Source organism: Pteropus alecto, unplaced genomic scaffold (genome assembly GCF_000325575.1).
Source record: "Pteropus alecto unplaced genomic scaffold, ASM32557v1 scaffold5, whole genome shotgun sequence".
In the NCBI taxonomy this organism is placed as follows: domain Eukaryota; kingdom Metazoa; phylum Chordata; class Mammalia; order Chiroptera; family Pteropodidae; genus Pteropus; species Pteropus alecto.
Genome location: NW_006441953.1, coordinates 23,402,243 through 23,418,608, shown reverse-complemented (window position 1 = coordinate 23,418,608; position 16,366 = coordinate 23,402,243). Strand labels below are relative to the sequence as shown.

General features: G+C 38.2%; 1 long non-coding RNA gene across 6 annotated transcripts in view; it reads left to right on the top strand.

The window, feature by feature from the left end:
• The window catches only part of LOC107196190, a 393,663-nt gene that overhangs the window by 37,963 nt on the left and 339,334 nt on the right, over positions 1-16,366 (top strand). Inside the window, exon 3 of one of the 6 annotated variants that reach the window (XR_003048483.1) lies at positions 10,437-10,622. The exons of the other annotated variants lie outside the window; for them this stretch is intronic. This is a non-coding gene — a long non-coding RNA (uncharacterized LOC107196190). The remainder of the gene's footprint in view (positions 1-10,436; positions 10,623-16,366) is intronic. 6 annotated transcript variants of the gene reach the window in all.

Below are 16,366 nucleotides of genomic sequence, written 5' to 3'. Positions count from 1 at the left end.
AAGTGACTAAACCCAAAATCATGGTGGGAAAATATACTCCACCCCTTTCGTGGGAGGTAATATAAAGTCGCATAGCAAAGGGCACAAATACAGAGAAGGGTGAAGATGTGAGGCAGGAAAGGATTCTGTGAAGGTAGCACAGTAGGAAGTACCAGGAATCTGACTCTCCACCTGGACAACAAACGTACTTGCAGAATCTGTCTAGTATAATTATTTTGGAATTCTGGAGTGTATGGAAGCTTGCGACTTCCAGGGGGAAGATTTGAATTGTAAATGTATTTACCAAGGAGAGGGAATTAAAGTTGTGTCATCAGAGAGGTAGTGCGTGTGCCAGGGGTGCTCGTACAATGGCCTATTGGTCCTTTCGGCTTCGGTGTTTTCAGAAATCAGTATAGCTGTACTACGGAGAATAGTTATACTACAGAGAATAGTTTGCTAATAATAGTTGCATAAAAGTTCTTTACAGTGACTCCTAAAAATAGCTATGATTTAATTCTAATTATGTGGGTTTTATTTAATAAACATTTTGGTATATTAAGCATTTGCTTATTATGACATGATAATGGAGATCAGATTATAGGCAAAGTTTTAAAGAGCTAAAAATCCAGGTTAATGTAACTCTAAAAATTATTGTGTCTCTAGTAATAAAAAAGATATAATAATTTTTCTGAACTTTTACTATGTGCTAGGCTCTGTTCTAAGTGGCTTACAAGCGTCATCTCATTTAAACCCACAAACCATGCTACGAGGTGATTACCGTCATCACTCTTAATTTACAGTGAAGAGACCGAAGCTCAGAGAGGTGAAGCTACCTGCCTAAGTCTACACAGCTGGCACACGACGAAGCAGGGATTTGAACCCAAGTCTAGAGAGCAAAACTCTTAAACAATAAAGAATATAAACTGAAAGGGGTATGAGTGGAATTTTTCTTAGAGCTTTTGGAGAGAGTATGGCCCTGCTCACACCTTGATTTCATACTTTCTGCCTCCAGAACTGTGAGAAAATGAGTGATGATTGTTTTAAGCTGCCCACTTTGTGGTAATTCGTTCTGGCAGCACTAGGAAACTAATACAGGCAGCTTGACAAAAATAGAAGCATGAGTCCAGTAATCAAGATTTTCCTACAAGTCGAGTAGAGGAGAAGTTGAGGACTTAGGAGCCAAATATGAAGTTTATGAAGCACGATTTTCAAGGAAGTTTACAGAGGCCTGTAATATTGAATTTCTCAGTTTAAACTAGATAGTCATTCTTCAATCCAATGAGGTTTTATGTGTAATCCTGATAGAGAGCGATATGTCTCTTTGTTAAGTTAGTGTTTCGTTTCACGTGTAATTCGGTATGAGCATGGGCATTGATTCTCGAGTAAGTTCTATAGTAGAGATTAACAATGGCTTTGTTTCATGCACACTTTGGTGACCATGGAAAACAATTACCATAGGCCAAGACATCAGTGTCATTGCTGTCAGGGCTCCAGCACAGAGACAAGAGCAAGGTGACACTGAGCCATGAGCAGGGTAAGTAAGACAGGGTGGCTTGCTTCTGTCCTTGGCTGTGCTTAGCAGTCCAAATTCAGTACCACAAGCACACCCATCAAGGGGCATGAACAATCCTGGAGCCCTTAATGGGTCAGATCAGAGGAACGAGCTGGGATAGAGGTTTAGAACGTCAGGAGCCCATCCAAGAACTGGGAGTGGGAATCATACCAAAATTGTGAATCAGATTCTTTTTAAATCTCCTGATTTTTAAGTATTGTCAACAAATTCAAATTATATAACACTGTGGAGAACATGGGGGGCTTTTTACATCAATGTGGACCATGGAGAGTCCTCTGAAGACATTTTTTCTACTTGAGTCTAAGGGCAGCAGGACTCAGGGAGTGAATGTAGAGGGCAGAACTAGGTAAGGATTTTAATTGTCCTCATCTGCAGGTGGCATTCTGTGGTACAGAGCTGGGCTCCACTAGGATATGTTAGCATAGTTAGGGTAAAGAAAAACAAAACAACAAAAATGAAACAAACAAACAAAAAATACTCTCAGTACCAAAGATTGGATCAGCAGGGACTAGTCTAACTGCCTATCCACAGTCCCTGAGTTTAAGGGAGGCTGAGTAAACTGTCTTGCCCTGTTCCCCTGAAGTTTGAGAATTTAGACAGTACAAGCCTGAACTGCTTTTATATCCATTCGTTATTGTGGTTGGAGATTTTAATATCCTGCCAGAATTATTTTTCACTTAATTAGGGTTAAATGATGCTGAAACATAGGTGACTATTATCATTATCCACAATAGGAAAAAAAGGCTGAACAGTAGGGACTGGTGATTGAGATGAAATGTGGAAAACTTAGCTCTTAGAGTTGTACTGTCCAGTAGAGTAGCCGCTAGCTACCTTTGCTCATCTTCATGAAGTCGTGAAGGAACGACTAGTAGGTGTTGAGCTCTTGAAATTTGGCTAGTTCAAACTGAGATGTGCTATTGGTATAGATACATACCGGAGTCCAAAGACATTACAAAAAAAAATAATAATAAGGTAAAAAATATCATTAATATTTTTATGATGATTGTATGTTGAAATAAAAATATTTTGCACATAAAGAGTAAATGAAATACATTATGAAAATTATTTTCAACTGTTTACTTTTACTATTTTTAATGTCGTCACAAAATTTAAAGTTACATGTGCGTCCTGTATTTGTGGTTCACATTTATTTTTATTGGATAACACTACCTCAGAGGATCATGAGTTAGGTAGCCATTTGATATGCATCAAAAACCTGAGTTTTGTTGCTAACATTTCACTTGATAGCTGAATAAGATAGTGTCATGTAGACCCAAGAAGTGTTTATTTTTCAAAAATTAGGCAAATAACATGACCTCACGACACATGACTTTTACAGGATCTGTGTTTTTTACAAATATTTGTTCCAAGTACTTTGGGTCAAATGCAGGAACATGGGGTAGCCGATGAATGCCTGTCAAAGCAATCTTCACTTAGATGAGAAAGTATAATTCTAAATCATAGCAGAAATTATAGTTTACACGCTGCATTAGCCATCTTAATCTGCATAGTATATTTTCTATAATGAATTTTCATGTGATAACAACAAGTCCAGATGTAGCATTTAGATGATCAGTAAGCTTTTAGATCAATTTATTATGAATAAAACAGGCATTTATCTCTTCCTCACACAATTTAATTTGCATTCCCTTTCTAAAAATCTTAAAAGCCCTATAGAGAGAACTGTAATGGACATTAAACCTATTCAAAGTAGTGAGCATTTAGTTTCCTCATGTAACATGGTTGTCCTTGGAATACAAATGGAGACATTAATTTGGAAAGAAAGTATAAATTTTGCTTGGTGATGAAGGAAATATTTGAGTTTATGCTATTCAGGCAAACAAAGAATCATTTGTCAGAAAATTATTGCTTCTAACAAGAAATTCAAATATTGTCAATTTGAATTTAAATTATAGGAAGGATTGCTATATCCATTGAGGAAGACGAGAGTTTAAATGAATGACATTACTAAGATATGCATAATGTTCTTAGCATTATCATATATATGTATATATGACATACATATATTTACTATTGGTGTGTATGTATTTGTAATTGTCATGATCCAATGGCATTTGTCAAATGTCCTTTATGTGCTTAGGTGATGTTAGAATAATGGAATTATGAGCTTTTAGGGCCGGCATGCAGAGGACCTGCAGTCCAGTGCTCTGGCCAAAGTCACACTGAAGTCCTTTCCAGGGGACTGCTGTCTGGACGCCTCTCTGTTAGATGTCCAGCCACCAGGAATTCACAGGTTCATGCAGTAAATTCACGTTTTACCATCTCTTGACACTTTCAGACATTTCCAGTTGTTAGCCATGGTCTGCGTTACCCAGTTTTAAAATCTACTTCCCTAAAACTTATATATTTAGGGAAGTATTTCTTGCTGCCAGATGTGCTTCATTCGTAGGAGTTCATAGAAACACTCAACATGAACTTTTGAATGAATGATACTAAAAAAATTATAAAAATTCATCTTAACATATCATCCTACTTATTCAGGTAATGCAATATTCTGCTCTGTTGTTTTAAGGCTATGGCTTGAGACGGGTTTATAGTTTAAGGACATAGTAGGTAATAATTTGGGCTAGGGAGTAGAATGTCTTAGATTAAAATCTCTTAACATTTCCACTGGTACATTGACATGGGGCAGATTATTTAACTTAGCTCAGAGAATCTATGCTTTTATGTATTCCATGCATTGGCATCTGGAGTCAGACCTCATTTATTATAAGTTATTCTAATTTTAAACATTTGGAAGGTAATAATCCAAACTCCTCACCTCACCCAAATACCAGGTCAAAAAGATCTGTAGAGGGTAAACAAAGAAAAAAGACAAAGTACTTACTCTCAGGGAACTTGTCATTAAGTTGAGAAGATAAAAGATATTCGCGTGGAAAGATAAGTGATTGGCTTGTAGAGGAGGAATGATACGAGGGAGGCAAGGTGGTTAAGAGCATGGGATCTGGAGCTAGGCTGCCTGAGTCACGTTCCCACTTCCTTGCCTGCTAACCGTGTGTCTTGGGCAAACCACTGAATCTTACCGAGTTTCATCTGTAAAACGGATATAATAAAAGTACCTTAAGGCATTCTGAGAATTAAATGGCGTAACACATGTGATGTCTGAACAGTGCAGATGATATAGTAGACCTTCATTAAATATGTATCACATATATACTCACATGCACCTACAGGGGTGGAGGGGAAAGAATATTTGTAAGCAGCGAAGGGCATGAATAAAAGAAATGAAAGGTCCAAGCGTAGTTACTAATTGTCAGATCCTGTGGGGAGCCACTGTGTTTATGCCAGTCTTGAGGGAGCGCTCTATTCTTTGGTGTATTCCAGAAACACTTGTGCCCACGTAATACATAAGTAAGGAATGGATGTTTCCTAAAGATGTCATGGAGAGATGTAAAAGAGGATTCATGACACTTCATATGACCAAACTTCACGAATCTCATTTTGAACCACTCTGTCATTTTCCTAAAATCTCTTTTCTGAGGCTGACCACCTCCTCTCTTCCCCAAGGCGAATCTTCCACGGCTTCTCCAACAATACTCATTCCACCACCATCCTCCTCCTAGTGGGATACCCCAGTATCCCACCTCAACCCCATGCCCCATACGCTTCTTGTTTGTAGCCTCACACTCACCATTCATTCTGCTCAACAGAATCTGCCTCAGGAACTACTCTCATTATACACAGAGGAGGCTGCTAGATCATTCTTCCCCTCCAAAAAGCTAGTCAGTGTAGGAAAGTGATCTCACCTGTCAAGCAATGTCAGAGGGCTAATGTTGCATAAGAATGCCTGACAAAGGTGATTGGACTTTATTCTCTAGGGGCAAGAAACAACTGCAAGATTTTGAGTCAGGGAAATAAGAGAATAAGCAAGATGTTTCTGAAGAGACAGGAGTTTCTGCGATTTGACCTTGAAAAACCTGCTTTGTTTGATTTCTCCAACTTTACAGGGTGGAGAAAACTTTGAGTTTAAAAGTGATTCATTCTTTCCGGATTAGAAATCACAAATATTCAAGGAGCATACCAGATATCACAACATCATTTAGAGCCAGAGCTGAGATAAAAATTATAAGTCTCAGGATCCTGGAAGGCATAGAGAACATGCTCAAGAGTGAAAGTCTTTCACTTCTGAATTGACGTTTTCATGAATAGCTAGAGCGATGAGGATTTTCATGACTTTTCCTTCACAGTGTGCCAGTCAAGGATGAATTCATTGCGTTGCTCTTTTTTGCAAGGCTTTCATGAGATTTTCCCTTTCCTTTGGAGTCTGACCTCTGTCCCTGCTGTCTTCTCTGCAAGCCGTCTTGCCTTTCTAGGGAGAAGAATTGGGACGAAGAAGAGCAAGGCCAGCACCTTTTCTGTGCTGAGCTAGGCTGACACATAGGTAAACACCTGGGAGCTAAATGGTCTGAGTTTTACAGATTACTGGGTTAGTATTTGGAGATGCAAAATAACCTTTTCTGGAGAAATGGCTGAATCTACATCTAGGGTTACCCATTTGGATGATTGAACTGTTTTTAAAAATGTAGGAAGTGAATACTATAAAAGTCAGGATAATAGTTAAGGGGTGATAAGAAGAGGAAGAGGCTATGGTAGAGATACGGCCTGTGAAAGGGACTTTTCAAACAGGGCAAAGGCTGTTTCTTGCCCTGGATGGTTTCCATGTAACAATTAATTAAGCTACACATTTTATTTATGTGATTATATGATTATATTTATATAATGTGATTATATTATGTGGTTATATGATTATATTTCACAATAGAAAGATTGTGAAATTTATCCAAAAATCATCAGAGTGTTGGTGGTGTAGGTAGGATTCGAACACAGCGATGATTCCACAAGGACTCGGAAGTACCCTGCCATTCCTGCGAGTAAAAACCCGGAGCTAATTACTAATCACTTTGGCCAATTAAAGTTTAAGGAAACCCCGTGGAGGCTCCTTATCCCCTTTCTTCAATTTCTAATTTGATTTCAGAGACGCAGGATAAAAACTATTAGGAACTTGAAGAACGATCAGTAACTCCACCAAATTACTAACCTTGCACACAAATGTAAACAAAAATGTCACATGCTAGAGATTGCTTTTTGAGTAAAATGACAAATAATATTCAATTATAGTCCAATACCATTGATTTTATTAGGCCAGGATGTTAAACATTTTATTTGTATTCTGCTGGGTCTTTAGTTACTTCATGATAAGGGGATTTAAGCGGCTTACATGCCTTTGGTCTGGGCTGTCATATCTTCTCCTCCCCCCCCCACAGTAAACTTGTGCAAAGGCCTTTATTTCATTTCTACACTGTACTGTGCTTGAGAGGGATTACAAGTCAAGAATAGATGTTACATTTTGTTGAAATTCATGAGTGCTTTGCTGTTTAAAAAACACTTTTAATATAGGAGACCATTAATTACTAGGATTCTGATTGTAATTGCCTGGTCTCAGAATTGATGAACAAAGCCATTTTGGAAAGCAATCAATTTGAAATCTAATTTGTAGGCGAAATGAACCATATAAACAAAATGCCACTTGCAGTTTGTCTAAAATGAGATGTGCTTAACGAGCCCATCATCTCTGCGATCCTCATCATTATGGGTCGTAGCTACCTCAAATGTCATCGTTCGGATGTGGCACAGAAAGCTGAAATAGGACACTGCACTATGAGCAGAGCAAAATGCAAAACAGATGGCTCCACACTCCCCGCGGGGTGACTTTGGGGGGCCACTCTGGGGTGAAAGCAGAGCAGCAACCACAATGAACTAAATGCAGAAACACATTCATCTGTCCTGTGTTGTGCACCGAAATAGCTGTGGTTGTTTAAGGTATCTCATTCCATACACATGTATTCAGAATACAAAAGATTAAAGTGCAGGAAAACTGGATCTGGGGAAAAGGCTATGAAATAGACGGACACATGCAGGCATGCATACACACACATGTAAAACATGCACATATGTAGAATATATAAAACATATATATGTATATAGTCTTGCGCAGCTTAACAGGGATACATTCTGAGATATGCATCACTGTGTGGACATCCCAGAATGCACTTACACAAACCTAGAAGGTACAGCTTACTACACACCTACGTTGTATGGTCTAGCCTATCACTCCTAGGCTAAAAGCCTGTACAGCACGTTACTATATGAAACGACATGACATTAAATCAAGCCCAGGAGAAAATGATGCAATCAAGAGACACAGTAAACTTAAGATGTGTGAGGCTGCTGCTGGAGTAACACCCATACTGTTTTATAGTAAACTTTTTTTTCAATAAGTAGAAAGTATACAACATAATAAAACAATAAAATGTGTAATATAGTAACTATATAAAGCAGTAATGTAGTTATTATCGTTATCAAGTCCAGTTGACCCTTGAACAACATGGGTTCGAACCTCCCAGTTCCATTTACATGCAGATTTTTTTTTAAATGAATATAGTGGGTCCTTTGTATCCATGAGTTTCACATCTGCAGATTCAATTAACTGCAAATCAAAAACAATATTTTTGCATGCCCAGGCACTGTTTCCCAACCTCAGATTCCCAACTGGGGATTGAAACAGTGTTATTGATCTCTTGGTTGAGTTCATGGATGGGAAGGGCTGACTGTAGAGTCAAAAGTTACACTTGCATTTTTGACTGCATTGCACTGTGACATGATGGCTATGACATCACTAGGCTGTAGGAAATTTTCAGGCCCATTCTATTCTTCTAGGACCACTGTAATCTTATGTGGTCTCTCATTGACCAAAACATCATTAATGTGGCTCATGACTCTATACAGAGAGAGGGATACACAGAGAGATAGACAGAGAGAAAGAAACCAAAAGTTTCTTTTGGACCATATTGTAGAATCTGGGCTTTGTATAAAGTTTGACAGAGCATTCATATGTTCTTTCATTATTTAAAGAAAAATTTCATTTATAAATGTTATTAATCATCTTTGATGACTTATTACTGTATAATTCCCAAACATCGTAAATTCTTGAATCGTGAATTTCTAAATCATAAATGCATTGGGAGAAATTGAGTAAAAAAAAAAATTACTTTATTTTTATTATTTCTTGAAAAATGTAATGTGCATATTTAACTGAACTCTAATGTAAACAGACTTCTTAATCCATGTTTGTTCCATGAATGAATCTTCCTCCATCCAAACAACACGTGATTTTAGAATGCTTTAACTCCAGGTATCTTTTCCACCTTTCATGTTACAAGTAACTAACCTTTTTAGTTCTATCTCATTTTTTAATCCCCTAAATTGGATTTAGGTAACTTTGTACTATGCAGTCAATGTTTTAGACTTACTCATACATTTGTTTACTAGTTTCTTTATTTGCCGATTTTTTTTTTATATTTTTGGAAATTCTTATTGATTTTCATTTGCCTTCTTCCTGGTAGTACATTCTTCTTGCTATTTAGGCCATAATCTCTCTGTTTCTTTTTTCTGACTGCAAAAACAATAATCGAATTGGTATATGATTTTAGATTTACAGATATTTTCTCTCAGCATTTCCAGAGTCATCATCGAGAATTCTTGTATTTAATTTCTTCCCTTTCTAGGCAGTCACCATTTTTTTTTTTCTTTCTGGTTGCTTTAAAAATCTTTGTTGTTGCTGTTAATGATATTATGCAAATTTATTAAGAGATGTCTAGGAGTAAGTTTCTATTTTTGCTCCTGCAGGGTGTTTTTTGTGCATCCCTTTTCTGATTTTTTATGCCATTATCAATTCTTAAAATTCTCAGGTACAATCCCTTCCAGCATTACTTGTCTTTCATCCTTTCTATTCTCTTCTTCTGGAATTCCCATCGGATGCATGTTAGTTTTTGAAAAACTGCGTCCTCAGTGTTTCTCTGTTTCTCCTTCACATATTTCATATCTTTGCCTTTTCATGTTGCATTCTGTAGTTCTGTAGCTTCTTTAGATGTCTTTCCCTTCCGTATTCTTCTGCTGTGTCAAAGCTTTTATTTAGCTATATATTGAGGTTTTAACTAAAGTGTTGACATTTTTCATTTTTAGAAAAGTTATTTTTTACAATGTCTAGTTATATTTTTACAATCTGTTGTTTCTTATTCAGATTTTGAATTCCATCTGTTATTTCTTTAAACATTTCAAGCATAGTTACTTTATATTTTGGATCTGATAATTAGACTATTTGGAATCCCAGAGTCTATTTTTGTGATGTGTTTTCTTACTCATGGTAACTTGTTTTCTCATGAATTGTTAAAGTTTAGGTTGTGAATTTAATCTGCAAAAATCTGTATGGGTCTAGGTTAAGAAGAACTCTTTCACAGAGAATGTGTGTTTCTTTCTGCCTAGCAACTGGAGGTGCCACTACTTTTGGACTACATTACGAAATTTTTTGGCACGGGTTTTCTAGATAAAACAGTAATGTAGTTGTATTTGAAGGCAGATCTATGGTTAGTGATTTGCCTTCTAGTTTTAATTTTTTCTTTCTAATGCCAAAGCCAATATAAACAAGCATTTATATAATCTTTCTTTGTCAGTAGGACACTTAGAATTTCCACACTCTATAAGGGAATCTCCCTTGCCCAGGCTAAAGTCTTCACACATGACATTAAACCAATAGGCTTTAGTTTCCGATATCAGCCAATGCCCTCTGGGCATTTGTGGTTACATGGTTGTACCTTTACTGTACCATTCTCCTTTCATTGCTTGGTTATTTTTGGTCCCTGGTTATTTCTGTGACTGAAATTCAGTAAGACTTTATCATATGAGGTGTCTTCAAAATAAGGCTACCCCATTCTCATTTTTAAGGAACATGTGTAAATATATGTATATACATACACTTTTAAATGTCATAATTTTGGTTTCTTCCCCTTGTTCTGCTTGATAATAGTATTCCAGAGCTCTTCCAGGAACTGCAGAGGCTTCACAGAACACATGAAGATCTTGTCTTTGAGGAGTGTCTCAGAGGATCATAGTGCACTCTAACGCAAGGCGGAAATTCAAGTCCCATAAAAGGAGTCCAGATGAAATGAGAGCAGTGGGGCACATGGTCCAGGACATGCCGTTTTAGGATTGGGTAAAGAACTAGAAAAACTCACTACTTCCATCTTCTTTCGAACAGTGACACCTTTGCCAGTGATACGTGCTCTCTTTGCATGGCTGGTTTCTCCCTCCACTCCTGGCCTAGTTAAAGCCATGCTGCTCTCAGATCTCGGCTCAGTCATCACTTTTAAAGGGCAATCTTCCATGACATCCTTGGAAGGTCGAAGTCCTTGTGATGCAGTCCTAATGCTACATGCCTTTCCTTCACAGAACCTAACAGAATTGCGGTTTTAGACTCATTTCTATGTTTTATTTTAATTTCTCCTCTAGAGTGTGTAGTCTAAGAAAGCATCGATAATACCTGATTTTTGCTCATCATTGAATTCCCAACACCTGGAATTGTGCTTGGAATATAGTTGATTCTAAATATATATTTTTTGAGTAATTAAATGAATTCCTTCAATTTTATGTCATTTGTTAATATCACAGGTCTTTGCTTGTGGCTCTGGTCAGTTCACTACTTAGCATTTTGATTAGTCAAACACAGCTTATTGTTACATGGAACAGTTTCATTGGCCACATTTCCAGTAGCTTTGGCAACGGAGTGACCCAAGTTCAGGACACTTGGGAGGCTCTAGGGTTTATGGGATTGAGAGAGTCTGGGGCTTTCTGCCTTCCCTGGTCTGCACCAACCCACAATTCTTTCCCCTACATCAGTTAAACTTAAAGATTAATAAAAGCCACAGAAGATAATGGCATAAATTTTAGAATTGAGAGAAGTTAGAGATTAAAAAATGCAACAACGAAGCATTAACCTGTTCTTGACTATACAGGAGCCTCTTAGGAATACTCAGAAAGTAGCTTTTGGACTGTACCATGAGGGCCTTGTATCAGGTTTTATTCTATCTACAGTCTCATCAGCAGTGGATATAGATAACAATATTTGTGAGACATAATGGGAAGTCAAAATAAGCAAAAGTAGATCAATATTTAGAAACAAAGAATAAAACTATACAAGTAGGTTTCGAGATGGTAGACCAACCATAACACAGACTGGGTTAATTTTAACTTTCTCAGAACAGGTGTATGGAAGGAGATCGATGTTGTCTCGGGGAGAACAAGTAGTTTTTCCTAGGCTTGTGAAGCCTGTGGTTAGGCTGTGCAAAATGAGAGTCTGCAGGCCTGGCCACAGGGCATAATCTGGCCATCAAGAGGACAGCATCAAATCTGCAGCAGCATTCAGAGGTCTCCGTTGAATGTAAGAAGAAACGGGAGGTCTGCTAGGGAGCTGTAACCATCGAAGCGCTATGTTCAACATGGCGGCCAGGAGAGCGACTGTAGAAGTATTAGGCTGAGCTTTTGTCTCCAGGATAAGCGTCTTCTTGATTCTCCTGGATCATCCACAAAGACTTCTATTGACTTCCTGTTGCTGCCAAGGCCATTGAAGACTGTGTCTGGGGAGGGAGACTGAATCCGAGGCAGTTACGACACACACAGAGCTCTGCCTCCTGACAGGGCTGACTGTGCCAGGCTCCCAGAGGACATAACGCGCTTGTTAAGGTTTGGTGAATAGCACCAGGCTTCAGAGAGTGTGATTTGGGTTCCCATAGAGAAGTCATCAACACAGAGTAAGAATTCAGCCAATTATGCCTCACCTCATCGGTCCTATTTAGATGGTAACCCCATGGGGCATGGACCTTGTCTTTCCTTGTGTATTGTACAGTGTTGAGGAAACATTTGGCACTCAATAAATACCAACTGAGAGCATGTTTCTTGTCCCCTTCAGCCTCCCGCTGAGCTGATCTGAGGAAGGAATTCCCTTTGAAGTCCCTTGTCCCCATGCTTTTGATAAACAACATAGAGGCACAGAGAGAGATGAGGCATCTGGGCGGTCCTGGAACTGTTTTTGGTATCCATAGATGATAAATGCTATCTCTGCAGTGATATAGCTAGGGAGTGAGGGGCATATTTAGTGGGACCATGCAGTGAAAAAAAAACTCCTCTTTCATAAACATTGTCTTCTCATTTCTCACAGATTCATCATTTGTGCTTTCAAACACCCGTTAGTAGTACCGCCAAACTGTCCTGCTGAGCTGAACGATGGAGCCCTTATACATTTTGGTTCTCTTTAGTCGTTCGTGAGTTTTACCATGTGCACAGAGAAAAGCAATGTATAGGTGTGTAAGAAATTAGAAGAGAAAATAAAAATAAACATCATGAGAGTAAAAAAATATTTTTAAAAAGATAGCCCGTGATAACTTTAATAAGCCGGGGCAAGAAGTTACTTATAGCATTGACATGTCTCTATTGAAAAATGGCTTTGTTTTTTATATTGTTAAAATATTATAATTTTTGCATCAAGAAAACATATTTATAAATCTCTTTTATAGGTATTAAGATTCAAAGAAAAGAAAACACAGAAAATATACTGCAAGTGAAATATCTTATAGGCATCTGAATTAACGTGCATGTAATATGCATGTACATCACTAAAGGAATATACAATTTTCTTTGCATACTGAAAACTCTCTCAAAGTGCTGTCTTTAACTACTGAAGCCATAACATGTAATGTCATGAAAGACGGTGCCAGTGAGGTTACGTAATCCCTGCAGGACGGGGCTGTGTGGTGGGACGATGGCGGCTCGAACTTTTTCATGTGTTCATAGTTCCAGAACTATCTCTCTCTCTCTACCTCCCCTACCTCCCCTCTCCACTCCCTCTCTCTCTCTCTCTTTCCTTCTCCCTCTCTCCTCCCATCTGAGTATTTTAATTATAAAAACTATTCCATCTTATAAAACTTATAAGGATAAAAGTTTACTTCGAACTTAGATTCAGTAAGACAGTGTCTCTTACCTTGAATAATATGTAGAATGAAAATAAAGCATGATGCAGCCAGGATTTTAAAGAGGTATCATGCCTACTCATGTTTATTTTGAGAATAAAGTAAAACAGATAATTATGCCCTGAAAAGTGTCACAGCTCTTAAAAGAATGGTAGAAATTAGGAAGAAATTATCTTGATCCAAAGGTAATAGAGATTGGGAGATTTTCTTTTTTTACAAATTTTCCATTCTGTGACTGGTTTATTAAATTTAATCTATCCCTAAATTAAGGCCAAAGGGTAAGGCATTAAAACTGTAATAACTAAAATAAGTGGGAATTTACCCAATGCACTGGGTGTTTTGTCCCCTTTGCTCATAATAATGAGTTCTCAGGTTGAAATCTTAGACTTACAGTGTCTCAAATGATAGCAGAATTAGCCTTTTTCTGCATCAGAGAATCAGATCATACCCAGGGAGCTGTGTTTAGTGTTCAATGTCATATGACCTCAGGAGAGTAACTGGCATACTGAAGAGACTGAAAATCAATAGATTAATGAAAGGTTGAAGAAGTGGGTGAAATCATTCATTTGACAAGGTTGAGAGAGTAAGTGTGCGGGAGAAATTATATTGATATAGGTCATCTTCAGTTTTAAACCAAATATTAAAACACTAGCTTGGGACTGGGGTGAGGTGGTAGTTGATTCAGCAATTTGGGTGATGTTCTTTTCTGCCATAGCGGCTAAGGTACAGGGAGTGATAACGAGCAGGGTGTTCGAATGTTAATACCCCACATCAGATTCATTCATTCAGTTAGTCTCTCAGTAAACACATACTGAGCTCATGCATTAGATAAGGAGAGCTGCTAGGAAATTGGGGTTGAATGAGAATTATGTACTATCTGAACCTATGCGTTTCAGTTTCTAGAAAGACAGACTTTAATTAACCTGCTACGAATTTGGTATTTCATTATATCGTGGTGAGTGCAATAGAGGAAAAGTATAGCGTGATAAGGGAGCATACGGCAGAGGGGGTCTGAGCTTTCCAGATGGTGGGGTGAGGTGGTCACGAAAGTCTTTGCAGAAGAAGTGATATTATTCTGAGATGTGAATATAAAAAGAAAAAAGCAGAGACTGGGCCAGGTAGAGGGAAGAGCAAGTGTGAATGAGAATGTGGGAAGAGGGTCCTAGGGAAGAAGCACCAGGGTACATTTCCAGGAGTGATAAGACTCTGTGTGACAAGGACTTAGAAAGAGAGAGGATAAGTGTCATGTAATGAGAGAGGTGAGGCTCTGCAGGCTTTAAAAAGATTTGGTGAGTTTTTCTAAGAACAAGGAGACGACACTAAAAATGGTTAAGTAGGGCATGGGTATCACAAAATTTATAGTTTTGCAAGATCATATTGGAAGTAGTATGGGGAATTGTTTGAAAGGCTTCAAGGTCGTACATGGGGAGACGTTTTAGAAGGCTATTTAGTAGGCTTCAATTCATAATGGCCTAAGCCACCCTTTCAAGATCCTTATTAAGGAAGATGTAGGTACCAAGGACAAGAGCAGGCAAATATTTATTTATATACCCACAGGGCTCCTTTCCACCTTCTAGTCTGTTCTTTGATCCTGGCAAACTAGGCTGTACACCATAGAAATCTCAAGAATTCTCACCCCCCAATTTTTTTCCTCTTAGGCCTATTCCAGAGCCGGGTTGAAGTGGGTGGTCCCAAGCTCCCATTCCTTAGCTGCCAGGCAGGTGTTAGGCCGCCCCCACCATCCCCTTCCCCCTGTTCTGGGCTGATAAAGAACAGAGAATCTAACCAAAGGGAAAGCCATAGGCCATCTATCAGTAACCACAGGAGCCTTTAACCTCTTTTCATCAAGGTGAAATCACTGGGTTCCTTCTGTGTAACCCAAGGCCCCCAAATATCGGTTTTGTCTCCTATTGGAACTCCTCCTCCCTGTGAAAGAACAGACCTTAATTCATCCTACGCATTGGAATATGCCTCTCACTGAGCATCACGAAAACCTTGTGAGACAGTGTCATCATCCCCAGTGGTACTGGGAGACATTCCACAATTAAACCCGAAGAAAAGAAGAGAGAATTACAATTTCCCCATCAGGGAAAACTTTAAATAGAATGCTGGTTGGAGTTTTTTGTTTCATTTTTTTAAAGTTCTTTGTGTATTTTTATTCCTGCTATTATATTCCCCATCGTAATACATTGATAGATAATAAATGGTGCTCAATTCCGGTTGAATTTCCATGACTATATTACCAATTGGTTAAATGGTTGTATGTAAATTCTTTAATCGAGGCCCAGTTAAAATTATGCCTTTGGATTGCTGTCTTCACAACTTGGATTAGTCATTTAAAAATTTTCTTTGAACCGCTAGATACGTTTTTTTTCTCCAGATTTATTGTGGCATAATTGACAGTTAAAAATTGTATGTATTTAAGGTATACGACTTGATGATTTGATATATGAATGCATTGTGAAATGTTCACCACACTCAAGCCGGTTAGCATCCATGTCACCTCACAAAGTTACCATTTTTGTGTTTGGTGAGAACACTTAAGATGTAACCGCAGCGAATTTCAGGTATATTATATGTGTTGTTACTTTGGTCACATTGTTGTACATTATATCTCCAGAACCATCCATCTTGCCTAACTGGAATTTTGTTCCCCTTGACCAACAGCTTCCGCATCTCTCCTTCCCCAGCCTGTGATAACCACCATTCTCCTCTGCTTCATGGTTTGGACTATTTTAGGTTCTACGTGTACGTGAGATCATGCAGCATTTTTCTTTCTGCATATGGCTTATTTCATTTAGATCAATGTCCTCCAAGTTAATCCATGTTGTCATGAGTGTTAGAATTTCCTTCTTTTTTATGGCTGAATAATATTTCTTTGTATATGCTATATGTGTGTGTGTGTGTGTGTGTGTGTGTGTGTGTGTGTGTGTGT